The sequence below is a fragment of the Rhinolophus ferrumequinum genome, chromosome 12, assembly GCF_004115265.2.
Source record: "Rhinolophus ferrumequinum isolate MPI-CBG mRhiFer1 chromosome 12, mRhiFer1_v1.p, whole genome shotgun sequence".
In the NCBI taxonomy this organism is placed as follows: domain Eukaryota; kingdom Metazoa; phylum Chordata; class Mammalia; order Chiroptera; family Rhinolophidae; genus Rhinolophus; species Rhinolophus ferrumequinum.
The window spans coordinates 61724507-61751820 of NC_046295.1; positions in this window are offsets into that span (position 1 = coordinate 61724507).

Below are 27314 nucleotides of genomic sequence, written 5' to 3' on the forward strand. Positions count from 1 at the left end.
GATGTGAAAGGTCTCTCAGGGACATTAGAGGTTGCCCCAGTCTGCATGTCCAAACACCATCCAAGCCCTCCCCAACCAACCACTCTCTTCAGGCCTAGGAATTCACCTAGTGATGCAGTGAGGCCCAGAGAGAATGGCCCTGAGAAAGAGGAAACACGGGATCTAGAAACAGGCTGAATTGTCTGGGCAGAAAATTCAGAGTTCAGAGTATCAACTGGGAGCTAGAAGAAGGCCAGAGGGAGACTCTCTGAAGCTTGGAACCCAAGGCAGGAACCCTTCTTATACAACTCCAGAGACGGTTCTGCTTACGACTTATTTCAAGCATCATCACCTCCTCCAAGAAGCTTTCCCAGATTACCCAAGCTAGAATCTGCCCCTCTCAACTCTCAAAGCACCTTGTGGGTATATCAAACTCTGCGCTTAGCCAGTGTATTACAATTATCTGTACCTGGGTCTGTCATTCTCACTACACTAGGAGCTTCTTGAGAGCATGGATTGTACCTTATTCATCACTGTGGACTCCCAGGCATCTAGCACAGAACATGGTGTAGGGCAGAATCCTATCCAACGGCCAATGAGTGAATTCATGAAACATGATGACGGAAGAAGAGGATACTCACCAGCTCCAGACTCTAACACCCTTTATCTCTCCAGCCTCAGAGTTTAACTGGAGACCTCTTGAAGACAGAGTAGCAATTAACATTGGCAATTGAAATAAACTCTATTTCCACCTATATATAATTTATGAGTTATTACAAATACATTATTCGTGGGGAAACTGAATTGCTTCATTTCATACAGGAATTTCAGCTCACAAATGATCTTTTTTGCTATATTGATAAAGTGACCTCCATCCACCCTACCCCCACCCCCAGAAAGAAAAAAAAAAAAAAAAAGACATTCTGAGGTCTTGTTGACGAGAAGAACCTGAACCGTGAGCACATGGGGTTATCGCTGAGCAAGCTGTGTGAACACCTTTCATCAACAGGACTTGAACTGAACTACTTCTGAGTAAGTGAGAATGGCCCTTTTTCCTACTCACTTTGCGTACCCCAAAGGACATTCCAAGTCCTTGTTGGTAGAACCACCTAGAAGAAAGCATCTCCCTCCCGTAGTGAAATGCCTGCACTAATCTCTAGATGGTGACAGAAGCAATTTGCAGATGAGATTAGAGAAACTCTTCTACAGTCATATGCCTTTTGATTCATGCAGCAGTGTGGTCTATTGGATAGTTTTTTTCATCCTCCGATTCACCCAGAGACGTTCTGAAGTTGTGCAATGGGCAGATTGCAATAGCCTGCACCCAGGGAGCGGCAGAGAAGTGAGCGCAGTGAGTCACAGACCACAACAAAGCCCTTCCTGGCATGTTGGCATCACTTGGCAAAGCCAGAGGATGTCAAATTGATGGCAAGACAAGGAGCATCTTTGTTATTTGTCAACAAATTGCGGTGACCATTGCAGAGGCTTGGCAACCTGACACAGTGAAGCCTCAAGGGAAAGAACGGGGGAGCAAGTAAATACGATGATGGAAAACCCCACTCTCTAGATGATTGTCAGACAGGTGTGTCAACAAGGATTTTTTTGTCTGACCCCTATGAACTACTTATTGTGTTCAAGGCAACAGGACAGTGCTCCTAGTTGCAGTGAGACCCTCAAATAAATATGAATAATCAACTGGCCTTGAAATGAGAAGACTTAAATATCTGGTTCTTCTAACTACCAGCTGTGTGAGCTTGGGCAAGTCACATGACATCTTAGCATCTGGTTCCGGATGTCTATAAAATGAGAGTGATAACCTGCCCTGCCCAACCTATGGGATTGTTGTAACTATCAAACAAGGTAATGGAAGTAAAACAGTTTGCAGTTGCAAAGTTCAGCACAAGTACAGTGGTACCTCGGTTTTCGAACGTAATCCGTTCCGGAAGATCATTTGAGTTCTGAAATGTTTGAAAACAGCCGACAGCTAGGCCTCAGGACCTTGCTCTCAGGGGAAGCCACATGACATGTTCCACTTCCGAGGGATGTTCGAAAACCAAAGTATTTACTTCCGGGTTTACTGCATTCGTAAACCGAAATGTTCATCAACGGAGACGTTCCAAAACCAAGGTACTACTGTAATATTTCTATGACCATTATTTTCAGTACTAAGATACATTATCCAAAAGTCAAATCCAGAGAGACTGAAAAGAAGCTGATTTGATTGTATTAGGTTCATAGAAACAAACACATTTATAAACTAATGTGGAACCATCAGAATGTCTGCTGCTTGCTATATATTCTGTTTCCATCCAACATGGAAAAAATGTAGAAAACGTCACCTACAGCCTCCCACATGGGGCTTAGCACCAGCGCGTCTGCACAGCTGCACTCCTTGCAATCTAACTAAGGCTGAGGTTCACATTTTCTTTCAGTCCACATTTATTGAGCACCGAGGGCAGAGCAGGACCTTTGCTGGTCGCTGGGCATACAAATACAACCGAGACAGTCACGTTTCCTGCTCATGGTGCAATGGGGGAGAGAGACAAGTAAACCATGCCGAGCACTACAGGTTACAGGTACTTGCACACAAGGCACAGAGAATGGCAACAGGATAGGAACAGCCATTTCTAATTATGCAGTCAGGAAAGCTCCAGAGAAGAGGTGATTCTTCAATCAGTCTTAAAAAAGAAGCTGGCATTGACCAGGCAAATGGCAGCTGGGAGGAATTCCCAAGAGAGGAAGCTGTGAGTGAGATCAAATGCTTGAGTATTCTAAGGAAACTGAAAACTACCTGACTGTGGGAGGGAAGGCGACAGCATTAGAGATAGGTGAAGGAGAGGCAAGGGTCATATCATAAAAGCTCTAATATGGAAGCTGACCTTTACCCTATAGGCAGTGGGGAGTCAATGTTTTAAGTATGAATACTACTTGATTAGATTTCTACTTTAGAAAGATCCTGTGTGTGCTTGGAATATGGCATGGAAGGAGAAAAGCCTAGAAGCTGGAAAGCCAGCAAAAGAATGCTTTTCCTTTTTTTTTTTTTTAATACAGCAGAATCCTTCTTTCAAGTCAAAGTGAGATCATATGAAATGAAACAGATAAAAGCAGAGCTGCATTGGTAGAAGCAGGAGACCAGGGCCAGGAGTCCTGCCTCTTTGGCCACCGTGGCATGTGAGACCATTTTCTAAAATCTTAAGGCTCCAAGGAAAACGCTGTGTATTCAGAAGACACTAAGAGTAGCCCAGGAGAGAGATGCGTAAGAGCGGAAATGGAGGCAGAATCAAGCCCACAGTCCCTAGAGACGGACGAACTAGCAGAAGAAGGAACCTAGGAACGACAGCAGGGTCTGACTGGGACAGCGGAGTGGAGGGATGACAGCATCTCTCGTCATTGCACAGCTGAGGGGGGTGAGAGGTCTGAGGAACAACGAGTTTTTTCACACATGACATGCTGAGTTAGAGGAGCCTGTGACACATCAGGTGAGGACGTACGGTAGGCAGCTCAGGGGGAAATCTGAGCTGGAGGAGAACGACACGGGAGTCCTGGGCAGGGCCAAGAGAAAAGATGAGATCACTGGGAAAGATTGAGGAGAGGGATGAGAGAGGGGGTCTGGGTCAGATCCCTCAAAAACTCTTGTAGTGGAAACTTGTCGTAGGAATCTAAGACAGGGTCAGAAATAGGAAGAGGACTGGAAGAAAGTGGCACCCAACACCAAGGTGCAAGAGAATCTCAAGACTGAATGTGCTATGTGAGGCTCCAAAGCGGGACAGCTTCCAAATCCTCCTGGGCCTGTCATGCAAAGAGACAGGGTGATGCCAACATGGCTGAAAAGAAAAGATAAATTCACTTTGATCCTTGGGAAGTCCCTCTTCTCACAGTCAGAGCCAATTAAAGGATATTCAATTGCCAATGCATCACATCCCTAAAGAAGAGTGTAGAGTCTGTTAATAATCAAGCAAAGTGCCGTAAAGCAGTGATTTAGGGACTGCAAGCATTGAGAGGGCCTCACAGTCCAACTGTACCTGTACTGAGTGGTCACTGCTTCACCATTACCCCGCATGAGTGCTAATGATGATGATACTTCGCAGATCACAGTGTTTTGTGTGCTGCCTCATTTGATCTTCCTCAAAGTATCCCTCCAAGTGGTCAAGCGGTATCTCATCTTCTGATGAAATATTCGCTACCTCACAAGACAACCCATTCCACTTTCAAAGCATCTCTGTTAAAAAGTCCTTTCTTGTTGAGCTAAGATCTTCCTTCGATAGTTTTCACATCAGTTCTGCTCTTAAGGGCAGACAAATCTGGTTTGACGATAAAAATGGTGTTTTCCCTGAGGCTTTCTAAGTCTCTTTCCCTCTCCCTCTCCCTCTCTTTAATCGAGACATATCAATCACCTCTTTCAATCATTCCTTCTGGGGCATCATTTTGAGATATTTCATCATCCCTGATAGCGCTTCTTTGAACGGGGTTACATGATGTAACATTCTAGACCAGCATAGAGAAGATAGGTGCTTCAGCCTTTTGAGTAGCTGTGTAGCATTCTACTCTGGAAATGCCCGTGGGTCTCCATCTGCCCGCTCAGCTCAGCTCAGCACAGCACCTCCAGCCTCTAACCTCACCGTCCTTGCACACGTGCTTAGCTTTTCCTGAAGTGGGAAGATTCATCCAGGTTTCCTGCGGCTAACACCTCTGCCTCTCTGCCACCCCACTCTCCACCTCCATTTTCATAAGCTGCGAGGAGAACTAACACATGTTGACCACTTATTATGGGCCAGATGCTGGGAGAGATACACTATCATGTGACTCATCTCACTTATGTTTCAATGGCAGCTCTGCAGGACAGTTACTTCTTCAAAGTCACACAGGAAATAAGTGATGGAATAGACAGCCCAACCCAGGTATTTCTAAATCCAAAAATCCCCCTCATTGAAATCCAGAACGGCACTGCCCCATACCACAGCCACATTGGGCTACTGCACGTGCACATGTGAAATGCAGCTGCCTAACTGAGATGCCATGAAAGGGTAAAATACGTATCAGATTTTGAAGACTTAGTTCAAAAAGAGAATGCGATATATCTCGTTAAAATTTTTATGTGATTACATGCTAAAATGATAATATTTTTGCTGTATTACATTAAATAAAATATATTGTTAGTTTCACCTGTTTCTTTATATTTTTTTAATGTGCCTACTGGGTATTTTAAAATTATGTATGTGCCTTGATTTGTGGCTTTGCATTTTATTTTTTTTGCACATCACTGATGTAGAACACTAGAATAAAAAGCCTCTCAACTCTTTGGCAATTACTATCCTGCTGTAAAAGAACCAAAACCAAGGAGTAGCCATTTAATTAGTCTGGTATCAGATGGGATTAGAAGTTCTTGAACAGTAATGAAATCATTGTATTTACCTTTACACCTTTCTGTATTCTACTATTGTTTTGTGTTGTGGTTAGTTTTCCAAACCTCCCTGAGGCTTTGTATATGTATAGTTTTATAAATGAAATGAGTTCATATTGCTTGTGTCCATAAGTACATGTATCTTTTTATCTAACGTGTGTTACACTGTGTCATAATATTCCACATAATTACTACACCTGGATAACACCATGTATGTTCAAACTGGGAGTCATCCTTAGTTGAGATGGTTGAAGCTTTTAGAGGAAATAATCCTGTATGTGATACTTTTCTGTTCTTCTGGGATGATTTTTGTATTTTTATTGCTCAGCATATTTGGAAAACAAGAAAGAAAGGAATTATTTTAAACAAAGAATTTCCAAATCAGAAAATGAAATGTGGTAACTGAAACTAAAATTAGTTTAAGAGGTCACTGAGTTTACTGTTATCTGGTATTAATAAAAATGGCAATCTGTAACATATCACAGTGTCTAATGTATGTGGCCTCACTTAATCCTCACAAAAGCCTATGAAGTGGGCAGTAGCAGGCTTATTATTAGGTTGGTGCAAAAGTAATTGCAGTTTAGGGGCGGCCGGATGGCTCAGTCGGTTTAGAGCGTGAGCTGTCAACAATAAGGTTGCCAGTTCAATTCCCACATGGGATAGTGGGCTGCGCCCCCCGCTACTGAAGATTGAAACGGGGACTGAACTTGGAGCTGAGCTGCACCTCCACAACTAGATTGAAGGACAACGACTTGGAGCTACTGGGCCCTGGAGAAACACACTGTTCCCCAATATTCCCCAATAAAATATTTTTTTAAAGAAAGTAATTGCGGTTTAAAAGGTTAAAAATAACTGCAAAAATCACAATTACTTTTGCAGCAACCAAATATGATGCCCACTTGCCCAATGAAAAGTTGAGGCTCCCAAAAGTTAAGTGAACGGAACCCAGGGCTTCTGAGTCTGACTCTGGTGATCTTTCTACCTTGTTTCCACATTGGATCCTGAAAGATATTACAAGTCTGACAGTTCTTTCTCTTGTCTATATTGTCTGAGATTTAGAGAATGCTCCTTACTATGGAGTAAAAGATGAATTATGGAGTAACCAGATTAATTTAGCTGCCACAGGAAAGTACCTGACACAGTGCTGGGTATATGGTGATTATTCAGTCAACTTAATTTCCTTTTCATTGCTTTCTCACACCAAGAAAATCCTCTTGACAGATAAGGCCACAAATGATCCCTTGTCCCTGTTCTTGGTTTTCAGGTTAAAGATATTTGACATCTGTTGCTGAGTTGTTTGGATGCTTTGTAACTTCATCACTGGTGTCATCACATGGTTTTTACCCTCTCTGGTTAAAGCGAACTTGAACGTAAAACTTCAAAATCCAGGCAAAGGAAAACTAAAGAGTAGGAAATAACTGGCATGATAACTAACCACATTTATTATTATCAAGAGTAAGCCTACATGCGGTGAGTGACAAGCCATCAGGTTCTCTACGAAATCCAAAGATCCGCATCACCTACCAAAACCTGCAAGCATGACATGTAACAAATGTCAGGGGAGCCAGTCAGGGGAGCGTTGCCTGTAGCTTAGGGGTCAACCCAAGCTGCCAGGGCAAGGCTTTGATAGGAAAGAAACACAGAATCATCCATTATGATGTCAACATATGATACCAATTATCATACTGATGCCTAACATGTATGATCACTTTGGAGTTTAGAAATTGTTCACCTCCGTAATCTCATCTTAATTCCCAGTTTACAGATTTGGAACTTGAGAAGTTACAAATCTTGTAGAACTAGCCCAGTGACGCAGGCTACCTGCCTTCAATTGTGTCAGCTGGAAATTTTTCAGCAGCAGTTTTAACATTAAAAGTAAGTTTGGGGGCCGGCTGGGTGGCTCAGGCGGTTAGAGCTCCGTGCTCCTAACTCCGAAGGCTGCCGGTTCGATTCCCACATGGGCCAGTGGGCTCTCAACCACAAGGTTGCTGGTTCAATTCCTTGAGTCCCGCAAGGGATGGTGGGCTCTGCCCCCTGCAACTAAGATTGAACACGGCACCTTGAGCTGAGCTGCCTCCCAGATGGCTCAGTTGGTTGGGGCGCCATCCTCTCAACCACAAGGTTGCCGGTTCGACTCCCACAAGGGATGGTGGGCTGCGCCCCCTGCAACTAGCAATGGCAACTGGACCTGGAGCTGAGCTGCGCCCTCCACAACTAAGACTGAAAGGACAACAACTTGACTTGGAAAAAAAGTCCTGGAAGTACACACTGTTCCCCAATAAAGTCCTGTACCCCTCCCCCCAAAAAAAAATATTTAAAAAAAAAGGTAAGTTTTTGACTTAGCAACAAAAAAGTCCAGAAGTGGTACTGAATTCAAGGTAGTTTGATGAGGCAACGATATGACCCAAGAACCTGACTTCTCCCATCTTTTCTGTCTGTCTTCTGCATGGTCCATTTTGTCCTAAGACCAGCCTCCATCATGGTTGCAAGATGGCTGTCTAGAATTCCCAGGACCACGTGTTTCTTCAGCCACATTCACTGGAGATGGATTGGGGATTCTAGGCTTGTACTACAAGGATTTTCCTCCTGTTAGTGTGCTTAGCTGAGTAGGCTAAAAGGTAGTTCAAAAATTTGCTTCCTAAAGCACTTAGTTACCATGAGTTCCTGAAGCAAAATGAGACCAGGAAACAAATGTCAACATTGAAATGCATCCAATAATTGTGCAAGAAACAACACTGCCCCCTGCTCTCTATGCAAAATCAGAGCTAGGTGACATTGATATAGTGAACACAGATTGCACTAATAATTAATGGGCTGACTAGTGCCTGGTACAAGGACCAAATGTTTTACACTCATTTAATGCTCACAACAATCTCTATGAAGATGAGACAATTACCACCGCCATTTCACAGAGGAGGAAACTAAAAATGATTTACCCAAGTTCATTCAGGATAGTAATTCCGCTCCATTCCAGAGTCCACACTCTCAAACATTGTCTTACGTGGGCAATGGCAAAGTTTGCTTCTCTCTGGCTCTCTTAGAGACTCATCCCATTTGCAGATAAGTTCTTGAAAATCAAAACCCTTCTCTCATTGCAATGCACCCCTTACAGGAAAAAAAGGAGGTCCCAAAGAGCCCCTAAAATCTACTTTTAGAGTCTTAACTGTTTTAATATATTCAAGAAAGTAGCAGTATTCCGGGGTGCCACAGACCCGTGTTCAAATCCTGACTTTGCTACTTACCAACAGTTTGACTTTTAACCAGCTAATTAGCCCTTGTGAGCCTCGTCTTCCAATCGGTAAGATGTGGATATTACTGCCCTCAGGATTGTCTGAGACATAAATAGAATCACAGGCTGGCACACAGAAAATGTGCAGTAATTATTAGCTGCTTTCTCTCCACTCCCATTGTCTTTTGTCTTGCCACTTCCTTTGAATATGATTGTCCATGTTTAATGATGGGAATCTCAGAACATGTCTGCAGGGTCTTCTTTCTTAATATGTATTCCTTCCCAGAACTCTGGGTGACCCTATACACCGAATAGGACAATTTCATTTAAACGTTTTTACTTTTTCTTGCTGAAGTCTTTGCCTATTGCTAAAACGGGAGAGAGAAACAACAATTTTTTTTGTTCATTGAACCCCTTGGGCTTGCTTTTAAAATGGAGTCACATGCTCTTTTGCAGACAAGGAGTACAGCCCATTTAAAGGGGGCCCTTTAGATTGAGAGGTAAGGCCTGTGGCCAATTCGGGCCCTAATGAGTTAGCTTAAGTATGTAAGCTAATTAGTCAACTCAATTTTCCAGGGCAAGGAGCTAAGATAAAGGGAAGTAGCCAGGAAAAAGTGCATCATTGGGAAATCATGCTGTTGATAGACCTTAATCACTTTGTCTTCCAGTTTCCGCCAAACTTTGGAGAGCAGAAAATAATTTCCTTTTGTTCTCTTTTGTCTTGCTATGTTTCTCCTGAGCTAAGATATGGGAAGAAACTGGGCAGCTAGTTCATCAGATCCACAAGCATTAGTGAGTAGGGAAGCCGATAGATGCCAAAGACCTTGCTTGCCCAGAGGAGCGAACACCTCCTGCAGAATAACAGCTTGGGGGAGGAGTCACCCCCAGAGTTGACACAACAGTCCACCTGGTGGCAGCTTCCCACATGGCAGGCAGAGTACCTGATAGGAAATAACCAGACCTTCCAAAGAAGATGAGCATCTCAGCAAGCCCTCAGGAAGATGGATCAGAAGAGCTGAATTCATATATCTGTGTTCTAACCACTGAATGCCATGTGTGGATGAAGCCGGGCCCTCTTGGCGGGCCTTATGTGGTACCAACACGAAAATGAATATGCAACAAAGGCAGACTGGGAGAGCAGTCTAGAAACTATCACCAGGAAAGTACTCTCCTGCTGAATTTACTAAGTGGGACATGTGCAATTAGAAATCCTAATATGAGGGAATAGGCTAGTAAAGCTTGCCCTTTGGAAGACAGAATTCTAATTCAGTTAAGAGTTGAACCATATGGAACTGCCACTTCATAGGTGAAAAATGGTTCAAAATTGGCAATTTCCTGTGGTTCAATCTAACATCATTTAGGTATTTTATAAAAGGGAATTGATGGACACTGATTGGAACTTTTTGACCACTATCCAATGTTAGCCATGCTAATATATATATATGTTACCTTATTTAATTGAACAGTTATCACAACTCTGTAAGACCACTGTTATTATCTTCATTTTCAGAAGATGAAGCCAAGGAGTAAAAAAGGTGAAAAAAATTGCTCAAGGTCATACAGAACTGGGGTTCAGACAAACTCTGGGGCCCTGTTGCCAAAAACCAATGGTCAATTCTCAGTAGCACTGGACATAGCAGGTCACTCCCTCCCCCTCGAAAGAGTTTCTTCCTTTGGTGTCTCTGGCCACCTCCTAGCTCACTGACCACACATTTACTAGAATCTCATCTTTCCAACCTGTAAACATACAGGGCTTTGGCCTCAGACCCACTCTCTTCTTTATTTATACTCTCACTACCTGGATTTTTCTATCTAGTCCTTGATTTTTAAACACAGCTATTAACCAATGATTCCCAAATTTGTAACCCCACCTTTCCTCTAAATTCCAGACTAGTGCATCTAACCAACTGCTTGTCTTCTTCACATGGAAATACAATAAGCAACTGGAACCTAATATATCAGAAACTGAAGCCTGAATCTCCACACCCACCCCCCAAAATACTTACCCTTTATCTGTCTTCTGGATCTTAGAAAATGGCAAAAACAAGCAGAGAGGAGACATTTTTGACTCCTCTATTTCTCTCAGAGTTCACATCTAATCCACCAGATCCTGCAGTTTCTATTTTCAGATCATATGCTGAATTGGAACACATCTCATGATCCCACTATATTCTGATCCAGCCACCATCATCTCTCACTAGACTTTTGCAAAAGCCTCCTAACTGGCCTCCTTGTTTCCACCTTCATCATTCCATAGCCTGATCTCTGCATAGCAGCCAAGGTGATCTATGCAAAGCATAAATTAGGTCTTGTCATTCTTTGCTCAAAACCCTTCAGTGGCATCCTATCACACTCAGAATAACATCTTCCATAGCCTGCAATGGCCCATAGGGTCCGACCCCTCCCTACTTTTCTCATCTCTTCTGTAGTAGATGCAAGCTGGCCACTTCCATACTCCTCACATTGAGAGGCGTAATCGGTTTTACCTGCCTTTGAATGTGAGTACAGCGTGACCAAGAGTACGATGGCGATGACCCTAAGCCTCTTCCAGGCCAAGTCTTGAAAACTACCAGTAGCATGGTGTCTGGGAGACCTGAACCACCATGTGAGAAGTCCAATGCCCTCGGACCACGATGCTGTTAGAAACCCAGACAGCATGGTAACAACATGGCCATGGGTAGGCCCTCCAATCAACAACCCCAACTGAGCTCCTGGGGAACAGCATCACCTACAGCCATGTAAGTATGCCATATTGTCAAGCCTTCAGATGTCTCCATCTGCCACTGCTATTTGAATGTAACCACATGACAGACCCCAAGGAAAAACCACCCAGCCAAGCCCACTCTACCTACGAATAGATAATCATAATTGCTTTAATCCACTACGTTATAGTTACATAGCCACAGCTAACTGCGACATCAGTTCCTATTATGCTCTCCGTTGCTCCCTCCACTCCAGCCAAACCGACCTAGCACTGTTCCTCTCACATACCAGTCCCAGACACGTTACTACCTCCAGGTCGTCATACCTACTTTCCATGTACATGGCGTGCTCTTCCTGCAGATATCCACATGGGTTCATTCAGGGCTCTGCTCAAACATCAAAGAGCGTTTCCCTGATGACTTTATCTAAAAGAACATCCCAGCACTCTGTCTCTTGTCAAGTTTATTTTTCTTCTAAGCATTTATCACCATTTAACACATTTTAGACTTGTTTATTATTTGTCTCCTACTAACAAAATGGAAAATTTGCAAGAGCAATGATATTGTCAGCTTTCATTTGCAACTCTTTCTCTACTGCTTGGAACAAGGCCTAGTATACCATAGGTATTCAATATACTGTACAGTGGGTGAATAAATGAATGCGATTCCACAGTCCAAGCATTCTCCTCTGCATTACACTAGTATAGAAAGAAAAGGACGGAAGGAAGGAAAATGTTGTGGGGGGAGCATCCTATAAATTATAGCACTTATATTAGTTTTATTATTTGCATTGCATTAAACAAAGTGGATGGCAGAGACCATGGTATAAACAAGATATACAAGCACCAGCTCAGCAGACCTGAATTTCACCAGGGGTGGTTTCACCCTTCCAGAAACTGTCCTAGTCATATCCCAATTCAAAAGAGCTGAACTCAAGTGCTTCCTACTCTCTTCTCAAGTAATACATTCTTATTTGGATCCATTTCTCACATTACAAGCCCCTGCCCGCACCATTTAGTCAGGGTCAGGGTGAACCTTACCTAATTAACAATGGCATAATCAAAACAAATATTGTTTCATTTCCCCATTACATGATTAATTCCCATAGGCATTCAAGGTTGGGCCTGCTCTTGATGAGTAACCATGGAGCAAATGGCAAAAATCACCAACCATTTGAGCTGGAAACTAATTGTGGGCTCCCCTTAACCATTCTGGGCAGATTGGGTAGTTAGGTGACTTGCCCTCTAGTGATAGATGGCTATACATCATGAATTGTTTGCAATTTGTAAGAGATAGATGACGCAAAGAAGAGAGCCAAAGTCTTAGCAACCCCCTCCACTCGGTAACCAAGACCTACCCCACCACCCGTGCCACTGCCAGGTTTCAGTCTGCCCAATTATATACTACAGACATTTAAAAGATTTCACGATGCCATTTATTCTCTAATGAGAATCTTATTACATTCTATTACGTTCAACAGTCCCCGATCTAGAAGAGCCAAATCTATACTGCCCAGTGATCCCTGAAAACATTAAGGACTGTACACATGGAGGGACACCCAACTGCTCTGCCTACATATGAGGATATTGGGGACTCCATGAAGTGATAAATGGAAAACACTAGTGACTATGGGGGAGCTGTCAGATCCCAATAAATTAAAAAGGAAATAAATGAGTAGGAAGCCAGTGAGCTCCCTGTCCATGGAAAGAGTCAAATAGCAGCTAGACAACAACTTTTTGAAAATTGTATAAAGGGAGCTCAGGTACCAGATAAGAGTATTGTCAGATAGTCTTCAAGATTCCTTCTGATTCTGAAATTCTGTGGACCCTAGGATGTATGAAAAGGATTTGTTTGCTTATCATCTGCCAAGTGTAGAAGTAGTCCAAGGCTCCTTTAGGCTGGGCTCCCACTCTCTTGGAGTTTCATGTAGAGCACTTAGCATAGACTGTCAGCATTAGCAAGGGCATTTTCTCCCTTCCTTATAGCCTAGGTGGCCGGCTCAAGTAATTTATTTGCTCAGCTTGTGTGCAGTGACCTTGAATTCACTGTGTTTTTTCAGGTAAAATAGACTGCCTGAGCGCTGCCCAGGTGGCTCCATGGACTTCCCAACTCCATGTTCCTTAACTTCACGGTCACAGTCCACAAAACCTTGCCCTGCCATTGGAGTTTTCCTCTGAGTAAATCAGAACCCTCAGTGGAATGAGCTGTCTCTACAAGGTGCGGGCCCTTGTCATTGAAGTGTGCAATTCAATTAAATATTCCTGCATTCATTTAACAAAGCACACTGTTGCACTTTCTACATGACAGGAACAGTGCAAACCACTGGAAATACAGGAGTTCCTTGCAATTGGCCCTTTCCACCCCTAGTTTCCAACATAGTTTCGTGACTGATAATATCTTGTGTCTGGATCTCTGTGTAGGCAATGCCAAGACTGAGAGGTCATTCCTGAGTGTGACAGAGAGAAGCATCACTGCTGAAGCCAAGTATGATGAGATGAAATGGGACGCGGTGTCAGCAGTAAGAGCACACGCGATAATGTCCCTTCATAACTCTCAAGGTGTCCAGGCTTCATTCATAGCTCCCTCTTGGAGACTCTTAATACCTATTATCATATTAGAAGCTCTGAGAAGCCCTCACAATACAGACATCTTTTAAAACTGTTTATTAATCAAATGTTTATTTTTCATTAGCCCAATGTTTCCCAAGATTTTTTTTTTTTTAATTACAGAACTCCTTTTGTGCTGCGTCTATAAATCTCAGACAGAAAATATTCAGTAGAAGACCAATTTGGTGAAAGCTAATCTACTCCATCCCATCAAGATAAGAGAAGAAAGTGAGTTTCTGGGTAAAGACTTGCGAAAACATACAACTAAACCAAGACATCCAGCTCTCCCATCTCCTACTCTTTGCCACTCCTTAGTGATCCATCAGTATGCAAGTAAGACAGGTCTAGGCTGGGTGATTTCACTGGGGACCTACCCTAGCCCCATACTCTAACCCAGTGTGCTAACGAGCAGCTTAGGAGCAAATCCAAAGAAATGATTGCGGTAGGGAGGCAGAGAGGACTCAAACAGGGAAGGAGAAAAAGAAAGATAGAGAGAGAAAAGTAAGTAATCAATAAATGTTGCATAAGTGACTGAGAATATCAGTGAATGGACAAGTGAGTAGATGGATGGATGGATAATAAAACAGTGGAATGGATAGAGAAGTGAAAGAGCAAAAGAACAAATACAGAACAAGGCAAATGAATAAGTCCGGGAATGAATGAGGACAAGGTTAGCCCTTGGCTGTGCAGTGATTCAAGAAGCCATGGCTCCCTCCTAGCAAACGGACCATACCTTGTTACCACTCACAGGCAATGCAGAAGAACATGTATCTTCCCACTTTTCTTTCTAAAAATGAGGTGTTAAGGAGTTTGAATTTTACCCTGAAGACAATGGAGAAACAACGAAGAATGTAAGCAGGAGAGGAACGTAGCCATATTTCAGTTTTGGAACCACCACTCAGGGGGGGAGAGTTTGTTTAGGGCTCCTTGTGTAACCCTCCCCCGTGGAGCCTGGGGTAAGTTATTCCTTAGTCTTTGATTCTCCTTCCTCTTCCCAAAAGAAGCCATTAGAAGACCTTGAAAAGCAGTAACAATATTAAAATTATCTTAGAAGTATGGAGTTTATTTTTGCTATGCCTTTGACTAATCTTCACTTCCTCCTGGCTTTGAACCTTAGAAAAGGTAGTAATACTGGAGACATCCACTGCTTGAATTACTTTTCTAGGACTTCTAAATGGACAGCAGGACAGTATTGGGGAGCTCTTGGGAAATAGTCACTGGGAACATAATTGACTAAAACGGACTAACTAGGCCCGTCTCTGGCCTGTCCTTAATATGTGTTCCAGTAACACTGAACTGAATATTGACAGTTTTTAAAGACAACTTTAATGACCTAAAAGGAAAATAATACTGAACAGAAAATGCAAAAAAGTTATGCTCACAAGTGTATAATATGAGCCACGTTAGTAACATGATTCAAGGGTGTCTGGTGCCCTGTACAAAGCCCACCACATAATAGGGGCTCAAGTCATAGTTGGTTAACCTCTACTAAGCCCATAAAGGGAGCAGATTTATTCAGGTACTCAGTAAGTGTATACTAAATGACAACTACATGCTAGCACATAGGGATACAGTAGTGAATAAACAAAGTCCCTGCCTTCATGAAACTTCCATTTCAATCAGGTGTGACAAAATCCTAGCACAGTAGAGTCAGAGTTACCTTACAGATCCTATAGCTCAATGTTCTCCTCATTTAGGTGGAGAAATTCAGATCCAGAGAGGAGAAAGAAATTCCCCCAAGGTCACCCAACAAGTTATCAGCAAAGCTGGAATTCAAACTCGGTTTCCTGACCAAAAAGCCAGTGCTAATCCATCCACACCAGTTTGCCTAGGTTAGGGAGGCTCCAGAATGGTTAATACCATAATCTAAAGGGAAGTCACGGTGCCATAAATCATTAAATCACAGAGACAGAAACGCCATAGCCCTGACCTCAGTTCAGCATCTGAACATTCTTAAGAAGCTCAGGTCTTGGCCAATGTTTTTACTTAGCAGAGTAAATTAATTACTATTGTTTCAAGAAACCAAACCGAATTAACCAGAACTCAGGGATGACCAAGCCTAGCAAAGACAGAAAGGGGACTGTCATGTTGTGTTCTTTCCAAAGAGGTGACCAGGAATTAGGAAGTGCAAAGAGCACGCGTTTGGGAATCAAACTGAGTTCTGAATCCCAGTTCTGCCTTCTATCAGTTGTATGACCGCAGGAAACGCACACTCAACTTCCCCACTTACAAAATGAATCCTCATAGAACTTTCATGAGAATTCTATGAAATAATATATGTAGAACAAAGGCTAAAAAAGTGGTCAATCCTTCTGCTTCCCCACACTTCTGTTCTTGATGGCCAATTTCCCTCCTTTAAGACCTGTCAATGAACTAGAAAAGGTTCAAACACTTAGTCTGGTGAAACATAAAAATGCAATAACTTTTAAAAACTCTGAGAAAAATGCCCCTAAACTCATGGTGTGCACAACAGGCCTCGGATTTTGATTCTTTATTTGGTGGAGTTTTCATATTTTCAGCCTTTGGTCAGACTTAAATTCCAGGGGGAATACCTCGCCGGGTATTTTGGCACTTTCCCTAGTCACAGTTGGAAGCCAGAAGTATAGAAATGAGTGAAATGGGAAAATAATGAAAAACAAAAATCAATCAAAATCTTTTTTTTTTTTCACTTCTTCTTTTTCCTTTAGTGAATTTTTTTTTTTTTTTAAGTAGATCTGTATAACTTTCAGTCAAAGCTTGGGATCAAGTTTTAGTTCTGCAAATGTATTTTTTTTTTCCATTCTCTAATTTAGTAGGGTTCTCCCTACCCCGTGCTGGTTACATTTTTGAAACCCAAGAGCTCCTTTTGCAGGTACTATCTTATCAAGACCAGGGATTCTTGTGACTAATTCTCTGGTTGTGTTCTTTGGAAAGACATATTATATGCACACAGGCCTCGCTGGAGCTGAGCGAAAATAAAGCTTTAGGGTTGTTGTTAATGTCACGTGCTTCGATGCTGGCGCCAACACAATCTTGTGAATCCTCCTGCATCCACTGCGATGGGCATCAGGGTTTTGGACGGTCCCTCAATCAAACTGCGTAGCTGCACTTTAGTCTCTTCTAATCTAGCACAGCAGACTAGCCTCTCCCATCACCCCACCATGCCTAAAGGAAGTCACATTTTCTTCTTGGCAGAATCTAACGCCGGCAGAGATGTTAATGAGAGAACTGGATATGCACAAGAATTCCAGCACTTGTGTGCTCCAGACGGCGAACTGACAACACTCCGACAGGGATGCTCGCTCACTGTGGGATTTGTCGGAGGTTGGCATTAACAAGGGGACAGTGATACATCTAAGTTCAGGAAAAGTAGAAAGAGTACCGACTCACCAGTGTGACGGTTGGGCAGAGGAGGAAATGCCCCCTGATGGCTGTGCTTCAGCTCCCGTGTACCTTGCAGGAGTCCCCTCCCCACCTCGGCTGACTGAGCCATCTCTGGACACTGAGGGGGCATTGGACTGGATGGCCCATAGGGGCCCTCCCGGGTCTGACACTGCGAGTGGACGAAACAACACGATATCCACGGCAGGATTCCGAGAGCTCGGCCACACTGACGAGTCAGAGGATGCCAGAACACTATCCATGTGGAGATCATAAGTGACAGGTGACAGCCAAAAAGTAACACTAGAGTGACCCGATTTGCATAGTGACGAGGAAGGAAAACAGGCAGCATTGGAGCCACTCAAAGTGCTGCCACTGTGGAATGTTTCATTCACTATGGAATGTCTTTTCTCCTCCTTATTCGAAATAGTGGTCAGAATGCCTAATTGAAGGATTTTTCTAAGCCCAGACATGAGCAGATTTGAAAACCTAGAAGCTAACTTTAGGGGGAAAAAAATTTTTTTTAATTAGAAACCCAACACACCGTCCAACAAAGAGGGCAGGTGAAGCAGCTCTGGAAGAAAGAGACACCTAATATTCATGGAAACCACAAGGGACCAACACAATCCCCAACCCTCACAGATAGATACACAGTCCCTAAAGGAAAGGTCAGAGACCATAAAGAATGAGAAGGAAGCCATCTACCCTTCCTGGGGGAAGTGACACTATAAGGAGAGTGACACCATATGGTCCTTTTATGGAATTCTGGCTATGATAACAGTGTTACAAGTAGAGAAATGAAAGATAATGCTTTACATTTACAAAGGGTAAGATCTTTGAAAACTGAATTGAACCTCTCAGCTCCCTCATCCCCAAGGTAGGAATAAGAATACTCATTGCCTCGTAGGAATAGAGCTTTTCAATTTCATGAAGTCTTAGGAAACACCGGAAATACAGAGTAAGCTACTTGATGTGATACATGTGTGACACGATGACAAGATTCAAAGGGGAAAGGACAAATGATGTCGGGGCCCCATCTTCATGAGAACAATGATCAACTATAAAATTATAGAGGCTTAATTAAGGTCGTATAATTAAGTACCTGCGATCTTTCTTCAAGGGACCATAAAATGTTCCCCATGTTAAACTTTTTCCATATAATTCCTAAGGAATATTTAGAGGTAGAAAGAAATAGGAAAGGTATTACAGTTCTTCACGACTAGGTTGAACCTAGTCCAGCTTAAAGGTTAGAGAGACGTCCCCTCCCTCCCCCAGCCACTTCCACCCTGTTTCAGGTCTAAACATCACGATGAAGGTGGGATCCCCACTGGGACTCATTAGCCTCCAAGATCATCAACCTCAATGGCATCTGTAAATACACTGAGTCCCAGCAGCTGTGCTTTAACTCCCGAGCATTTACTGAATGCCAAGTGCATGCATGTCAGGCCCAGAGCTGACCCCAAGTAGAGCATGTTATGCAGAACTTGACTCCTTTGGTCATCAACTTGAGGGAAGTCAGACACGTAACCAAGGAAAATTCAATATGGAATGTTCTAGAACAATTCCACGTGGAACAGTCAGAGACAGTGCTACAGGGAAGGTGACGTCTGGGTTAGCAAGCACAAAAGGGTTAAGGACATGTCAGGCAAAAGGAATATTTTGAGCAAAGGCTCTGAGAGGTAAAGAAACATGGGAACCTATTCAGTTTCTCGCTTGTGAAAAACAGTGAGATGTCTGGAGGCAGAGATTATGAAGGATGTGGCTAGAGACGTGGGCAAGTGCCAAGTCGAAAGAGGGCTGCCCTGTGTGCCAAGGCAAGGAGGCTGGACTTTGTCCAATAGCCATGGGGAGCCACTGAGAGCTTTCAGACATAGGACTGACATGGACGTGACGAGTGCTCCCTCTGGGGCACTGTGAAGGCAGATTGTCAGGGGAGAGACTGGAGGCAGGGAGGCAAGTTAGGAGGAGTTTTATTGCTATTTTCGTGTAGAACATCTGTTCTGAAAGGAACAATAGAGGATTAAGTCATGTGGCCTAACCACCTTCCATGTGGACTCCTGTGGAGGCTGTTTACCACCAGGTAAGTGGACACAGGTTGTAGAATCAGGACACCGTGCTGAGTGAGGGGCAGGCAGCACGCAACGGTCTTGGAGGGAGAAAGGCCCAACAAAAACCCCAGCTGTGCAACTTATCAGTTGTCTGACCCTGGGCAGCTCAGCCAACCTCATGGAGCCACAGTTTCTTCTCGTGTAAGACAGCAATCAGAATACCAACCTGACCAGTTTGCTGGAGGCAAGAGATACACACAAGGCCCCTGGCAGAGCACTGAGCACCGACGACGTCCACCATACGTGGCAGCCACCATTATGACTGCGGAAAGCCTCTTTTTGCCGAGAATGCGCTCAGAAAAGATCCATTCACCAAGACCAGGCTTCCTCTGCTGTGCACCAGTAACCAAAGCAAACAGAGTACTGGGGACGAACCCAGAGTTATTACCTACCCGAGAGGCTCAGGTGTCCCTTTGAAGGAAAGCAAAAACCAGCCTGAATCTAACAAGCCCATACACACCGATCAGAGCTGCCTAGTCTCAGCAGCCCTGGGCACATTCCCACGTAACCTGGTTTGACAAGCTGCACTGGCCCAGTTCCCAGCTTCCAATCAGAATCTACAAGGCCCAGAGATTATCTGACAATTTTTCTCTCTAGAAGGGCAGTTATGGTGAAGAACTGAGGCATCGATGTATATTTTTTAAGCACATATGCATTACCTTTTCATTTCCCATCTCACCTAGGAGGCTACATCACTTCTAGAGAGCACCAGAGCTTCCACAGACAGCATACCTCATTTACCGTCTGGGAACAGTTTTGGTTCTAGAATTAGGGCTCCTGGTTGGAAATAATTCTGCTATTCCCAGCTCAGATGGGATTGCGATTCCTGCTCCAAGCCACCTGCTTGGAAAGGGAGGGCAGTCAGGGATGAAGACATTGCTCAGTGCCAGCCAGTCTCTCTCTTCTCTCTGATTCTTGTCCTCTCACTTGCAAACATTCCGAAACTTCTCATGGCCCCATGCAGACACCAACTATCTCCTTCCTTCTACCACTGTATGTTGCTCAGACTATCCCACACCCACTGCTGCTTCTCATCTGGTAGTCACCCGTTAGCCCGCGGAAATCTCACTCTGCCTGCCCCAGGAGACTAACAGGTTCCAGGCAAGTCACTAGCGACCTTTCCGAATCTTAGAGGGTCTTGCGCTATGTGGCTCCACTTTGATCACTGGTCACTTCTGAGAACCCACCCGTCCCTTGGCTTCCTGACACTCCTCCCACCTTCCTGCCCTCCCTCGCACGAAGTTCACAACAGCTGATCACTCTGCTTCTGTCCATCTCTGGGCATAGGCTTTCTGGTGCTTTTTTCTCAGCGTTTATTCCCAAAATCCTCTTCCTAGGAGATACGACAGCTGCCCACCCTGGTGCCAGATACCTCCTCCTACTCCCACAGAATACAGAATCTTCTTCAACTGCAGCTCAACTCTCTCGAAAGAGTCTAAAACAGCAAAGCCGGCGCCGTGGCGGAAGCCGTAGCTGCTTGTCCGACACCGGGCCACAAACACAGCTGTCCAAACCCAAACTACTGACTTTGCCATGGAAACCTGTTCACCTGCCTGTGCTTGCTGCTGCCTGGGTTGGCGGCAACACCATGCTCTCCACCCAAGGTAGAAGGCTCAAGCATTCCTGACCCTCCTTCTATTTTACCCACATTTTTAAGTTGCATCTGTCCCTTCCCTCCATCCTTCCTGCCCCAGCTCCTGGCAGAACTTTTACCGGAACTTCTGCCATCACTTCATAACCAGTCTTCCTGCTTGCGTGCTTATCTTGACTTTTCGGAGTCTCCTCCTCATTGCTGTCTTTCTAAAGCACAGAGAATAATACCTTCAGATCAAAACCCTCACTGCCCCCCATGCCATCTTCTCAGCATGGCATCCAACACTCCACAATGTAGTAAGAACATACATTGGGGTCTCGGTCTCCTACTAGATCATAAATTCCTTACTGACTACTATTGTTCCTCAGTGACTGAGTGTCAGCCAGCCTGACACATGGGAGGAACTCGACACACACCTGAACAAATGAATGAATCTTCAGGCTGTCAGTTCGCCTCCCATTTATCCAGCTCTGCTCTCTGAAATCAAAACGCCCTTCTGTGAACATCTTAGGATTAAGAGCTCCTTCAGAGCAGTTATGTAACAGCCACAAAAGTATCCCAAAATTTTTAGCAGTAATGAATGCCCTTCTTTAATTTCCACAGCACTGAACTGCTTCTAACTGGTTATTTATTCACATGAAGCAAAAAGTCTCCTCATTATGTATTGTGGATAACAAAAATAACTGCATCAAATTTTTTTACTTTGATTTAACTTATCAGTCACGGTCCAACCAGAAAAACAAGAACTCACTCTACTTCATACAGATGGGACTCAGTAAAAATAGTAACTGATTATTTAATAATCCGGGTGACGAAGAAGCTGCAACATTTAAGCAACTGAGGGTGAGGTGAAGCAGGGAGCTGCTATCATTTCCAGGCTGGAAGGACAAAGGGGGGACCAGGGGCTGTGTGACCTAGGGGAAACCCTAGCAGAGATTGACCACAAAGCTAATACTTCGGGGCTCCTTGCCTTCCTGGGTCTCTTCTAAGGCCCTAGATCTAATTTTGTATTCTTTTTTCCTTAAAAGGGACCCCCAAATTAGATAAGCTTTAGTCTTCACAAAACCTGGATCCTCCACAAACCATGGAGGAAACATTACCACAGCTGAAGATGTTACCCAAGGCTAAGATGGGGAGAAATCCCCTGGCTTTTTTCCCTTCTGTCCATCTTCCAATTTACTGCACATACTTCTCACCGGCCAAACCCAGGCACACACCAAGTGGCAGGAGCCTAGAAAACACATACTTCAGGGTCAGCCTTCCTGTGACGTGGATCGGAGCAGGAGAGAGGCAGGACCTGATCTGAGACCAGAGAAGCCGAGGATCAGCGTATCAGGCTCACTGAATCTCACTGTGGTACCCAGTGTTAGCACAGAACGAAGGTATACAGACCTGTAGGATGTCACCAGGAAAAGGCTAAGTGGCCCTCTCTCTCCCACGACGTCCAACAAGGCAGCCTCGTCCCAGTGTGCACGTGACATATTTGTATCTGCCTCCCAGCCTTGCGGAGTCTAAAACTCAACCTTGTCATTGTCCCAAAGACAGGCAGATTTGGGGAGGATAACTCACACTGACCAAGCTTACAGAAGCTTGAAGCATAAGCCTGAAAACCAATACCACAATAAACCAGGAAGACATATCCCTGTAACATGAAGCAACACGCTTATGTTGACAAAATCCGGTCAACGGTCTTGTTCACTATAGCCACCCAATGATAATGACTTAACAATATGGCAGTTACTTCCAAGCAATGCGAACACAAATGAATGACACCCACCCCTGTCCCATAGTGATCAATTTACAATAACGTCATAGACACATCTAGATCAAATAAAAAGAAAAATTCTTATTGAGCACAGACCCACAGCCAGTCTTGTTAACATGATATGCATGTGTAACAACACCACGCTCTGACAGATACAGAAGTCAGTCTCTACCAGAGACAGAGCTGGCAGGAAGACTGTAAATAATTGTTTGCTTGGCAGAGAATGGACTCCCTGGAGAGAGCCCAAGTTTGCCTCCCTGACTCGGTGTTTCTATGTCCCACACTGACCACCAGCTCTTCCGATGGGCACACGCATGTAATGCCAACCGCCAAATTCAACAGGCCTAGGAGCCATTCGCTCTGCCCCCCAACACACACAGAGCAGGTTTCTGAACCATTCTTCCTCTTTGAGAATGCCATAAAAGCTTCAGGCTCGCTCTGAAATCCACATACACCAATTTCGTACACACTTTCAGAAGGTTCTTGGACTTCACTGTCTCCAGTTCTTCCTCTAGAGCAGGATTCTCAACCTCAGCAACACTGGCATTCTGAACTAATCATTCTTTGTTGTGGGGCTCTGTCCCTTGCATCCTAGGATGGTTAGCAATATCCCTAGTCTCTACACACTAGATGCCAGTCGCCCACCCTCCAACAGCTGTGACAAGCAAAAGTATCTCCAGACATCGCTAATGTTGTTCCCTGGGCGGGACAACATGGCCCCCATTGGGAACCACTGCTCTGAGAGACCCCGGCTACCTCTGCTCTTACTCCATGAGCGATGCATGGAGGGTCCGGCCCGAAGAGCAGCGAGGCGTCCTGCACCTGCCCTGCCAGACTGTATGCTACCAGTTTAGCAGATGAGTTAGCTTAAAAAGAAGAATGCTGAGAAGTGCCTGCATTCTGGCTTTAGCAATATAGAAAATAAATGTGTACATGTGGATCGGGGTTGGGAGGGAGGTGGAAAACATGTGGTCAGGTGACTGATCAGGGTAAAGGATGTTTAAGCTTGTTTTGTTTGTTTCCGTCATTGGTGTGCATTATACGACAAGCCACGATATGACTACATCTCTTAGCCAGCTAACCTGGAGTCCACCTGGAGCTGAGCGTGATCCTTAGCTATCCAGAGGAGCTCCACTCGTTTCTGGTATAGCTGGCATTATTGTCAGTCTCTCCTAAAGGATCAGAGACCTGCATTCCATGGCAATTCTCAAGGCCACCTGTAGACCTTAAAAGAGGTCATCATCTCCTCTATCCCCAACACAACTGAGGACTTTCTGTGGACCACGCACTGTGCTTTATGTACAACGAATCATTTAAACCTTATGACATGCTAGAATCGTACGCACTATTGTCCCCTCTTTAAAGAGAAAAGAACTGAGCCTCAGAGAGGTTTAGTAGGTCGTTTAGAGTCACACAGCCAGTAACTGACAGAGTGGAATTAAAACCCAGCTCCTCTGAGACCAAGACCAGTGCTCTTTTCCTGTCGCTGTCAGGTGTCTGGTTCCGTTGCAAATTTCAGCTAAGATTATTTAAGACATAAAGAAGTGGCCTCTGTGACACGAATGAAAACGAAGACAAACAGCTCAACTATTTTACTTCAATAGGGAAATGCCGCAAAACAGACATCTGACGTCAAACCTACATAACATCTTTAAAAATGTGTGAACCCATTTAGAGCAGTATTTGGTTGGCACCTTCAGCTTCCCAGCGTCTTCCCAAAATACACGAGGCAGCTACACGCAGAGCTGAGGGTAAGGCAGAAGCCCAAGAATTCCGACTTGGAGGGTTTTCCTCCTCATCTCATCAGCAACTACAAGCCACTGGCTCTAAGCAGGAAAACATTCATTAGCCTTTTGTTACCCATTCAAACCAGGGACTTCCTCATTCTGCCCACACAACGCCAGGGGATGTCTGGGACAAGAGCGGAGAGACCAGATTGATGGGGCTAGTCCAAAACACAAATAATGTTATTTCCTCCCAAATACAAAAACAATACTTGAAGCCAGGGTGTAATAATAGGTTTTCCCAGTATGGTCGCTTTCATAGAGCATTATGAGTGTCCTTTGATTATACTTCTAAGAATATCGAGTCTGGATTTCTTCCTTTCCGTCTTCTCTTGCCTTCCCTTCCTTCCTCCTTTCCTCTTTCCAAAGTCATGTCCTGACCTCCTCTTTTGCACCAGCCCGTATGCTGGGACGTGGGGATACTGGATGAATGGAATCAGACTGTGTCTTGCCTGAGAGCCTAGTGGAGGAGACTGGCAAATAATCCCCAAGGGAGTATGACGCACACTGCAATCGAGTTGTGCTATTGCCTCTCAAAAAAGATGGAAACATTCAAAATAGTGTGGGGAAATCACTCATGCACTTAAAATACTGGAGGTCAGCGTCAAAAGGGGTATTCCAAAAGGTACAGCATTTGTGTACAGCACTGCAAATCCGGGCCTCAAAACTTGTTAGGAAAACATGCCTTGGATGGGATCCTTGAATTCTATGAGATGAAATCTTAAAAAAAAGCGATGGGAACAAAGTACTTTCTTTTTCCCCTAGAGAGCACTGTGGAGGGATAAGGAAACTGGTTAATGGGTGCTGCTTTTCTTATTCTTCATTAAATTCATTAAAATTTTATTGTGTTTCAGTTTTCAAATTGCTTTTGCATGCATTATCTTAATTTTGCTTTACAACATGAAGTAGATAGTATTATCTCCATTATACCGGTAAGAAATGGAGGCTTGGAGAGGTAAGTGGTTCTCTCGAAGGCCCACAGCTCGCCAAGAGAAGAATGGGCCTCTCAAATCCACCTCTGCCTGCCTGCAAAGCCCACGTCCCTCCCTCTAGACGACTCATGGCCTCCATGAGTGTCATGAGTCCTGGGAAACGAGGAATGTTATTCAACTGCAGTCTCGTTATTCAACTGCAGTCTCCCAGGCATCACACGTGGAGAAGAAGAAGGTGTGTTCAAGAGGCTCTGGGGTGTTGAGAAGAGAGTAAAGTGGGTTTTAATGGAAAAGATTGTTCTACTTATAGCGGCTCCAAAAAAAAAAAAAAAAAAGTGATTCACTCTTCAGGCCTGACATGTTTTGAGAGACAGACATGCCTGTAAATTTGGCCAGACTCGTGGGTGCCAGATGATAATTGACAAAGACCCTAGGGCTTGACGATCCAGCCAGGACTTCCTCATGTTCCTCACTGGGCTCTCCAGGGGCCAAGCACACTGCATAATTAAGTCAGATGGTTGCAGAGGGGAAGAGATGGGTCATTTTCTCTATGGAGAGGTTTTCTTCTTGGCAAGATGCAGAATGACACACTTCAGGCAGCAGGAAGATCATTTCCATAAAAGTCAGCGGGGAGGGCAGGGAAATCACAGTTACTGAAAGACAAACAAAGCCCAAATACCATAAACAGAGTATGGAGTTCCCAACCAGAGGCACAATTATCTCTTACCTCAAACTTGGAAAGGGCTCAAGCGAGCATTATAAGAGATTTTCTCATGCACATGAGTAATTGCCCCACTCATTAAAATGTTATAGATGAGGCTCACTTGGAAAGCAGCAAAGTGTGAATTCCAATGCAGGACCTGGAGGAGGCTTAAAGGGGCCCCAGAAAGGCCTAGCAGAAAGCTTCGAGGCGGCCCAACAGTCTTCTAGGAGGTAAAATGGTGGCCACAGAGAGAAGAAAGACGTGAAGAAGAAAAGGTTTCACCCATACGAACACCGCTACCACACAGGCACAGACAGACGCCTGACATTTCACTACCTTCCATTTAATGAAAACCCAAGTCTATAAATACACATGAGATTATTTATGTCCGGAACATTGAGGACAAATGCTTTTTTCTATGTCACTTATAGGTTAACCACTTGGGACTCTTCTTTCTTGGACCAAAGTCAGTAGCAGTTAAAAAGAAAGACTTGATGGGATTAATAACAATGTAATTTAATGAAGGTGTGGTTCATGTGGGATTTAACGACATGAGAAAGAACCACACTAGTATCCTTAATCCACTAGTTTGGGGGACCCATCTTCCCATCATCACAGACATTTTCACAATATTTTGAGGCTGCTCAGCCAGCCCGGAAGAGCACAGATACGAATTTCAAGCCTCGAAGTTCCAGTCCAGTACCTCAAGAGATCACGTGTGAGCTAACCCTGGAATCTGAAATAATCAGATTTGAATTTTTTTTTAATTATTTATTGGGGTGACAATTGTTAGTAAAGTTACATCGATTTCAGGTGTACAATTCTGTAATACATTATCTATATCTCACATTGTGTGTTCACCACCCTGAGTCAGTTCTCTTTCCATTCACCACGTATTAGAACCCGTTTACCCTCTTCTAGAGTCCCCCTCCCCGCTTACCCTCTGGTAACCCCTAAACTATTGTCTGTCTATGAGTTTTTCTTCCTTCGTTTGTTTGTTTTGTTCTTTTGTTGTTTTCAGTTTCATATACCACATATCAGTGAAATCATATGGTTCTCTACTTTTTCTGTCTGACTTATTTCGCTTAGCATTATAATCTCAAGATCCACCCACGTTGTCACAAATGGTACTATTTCATCTTTTCTTACCA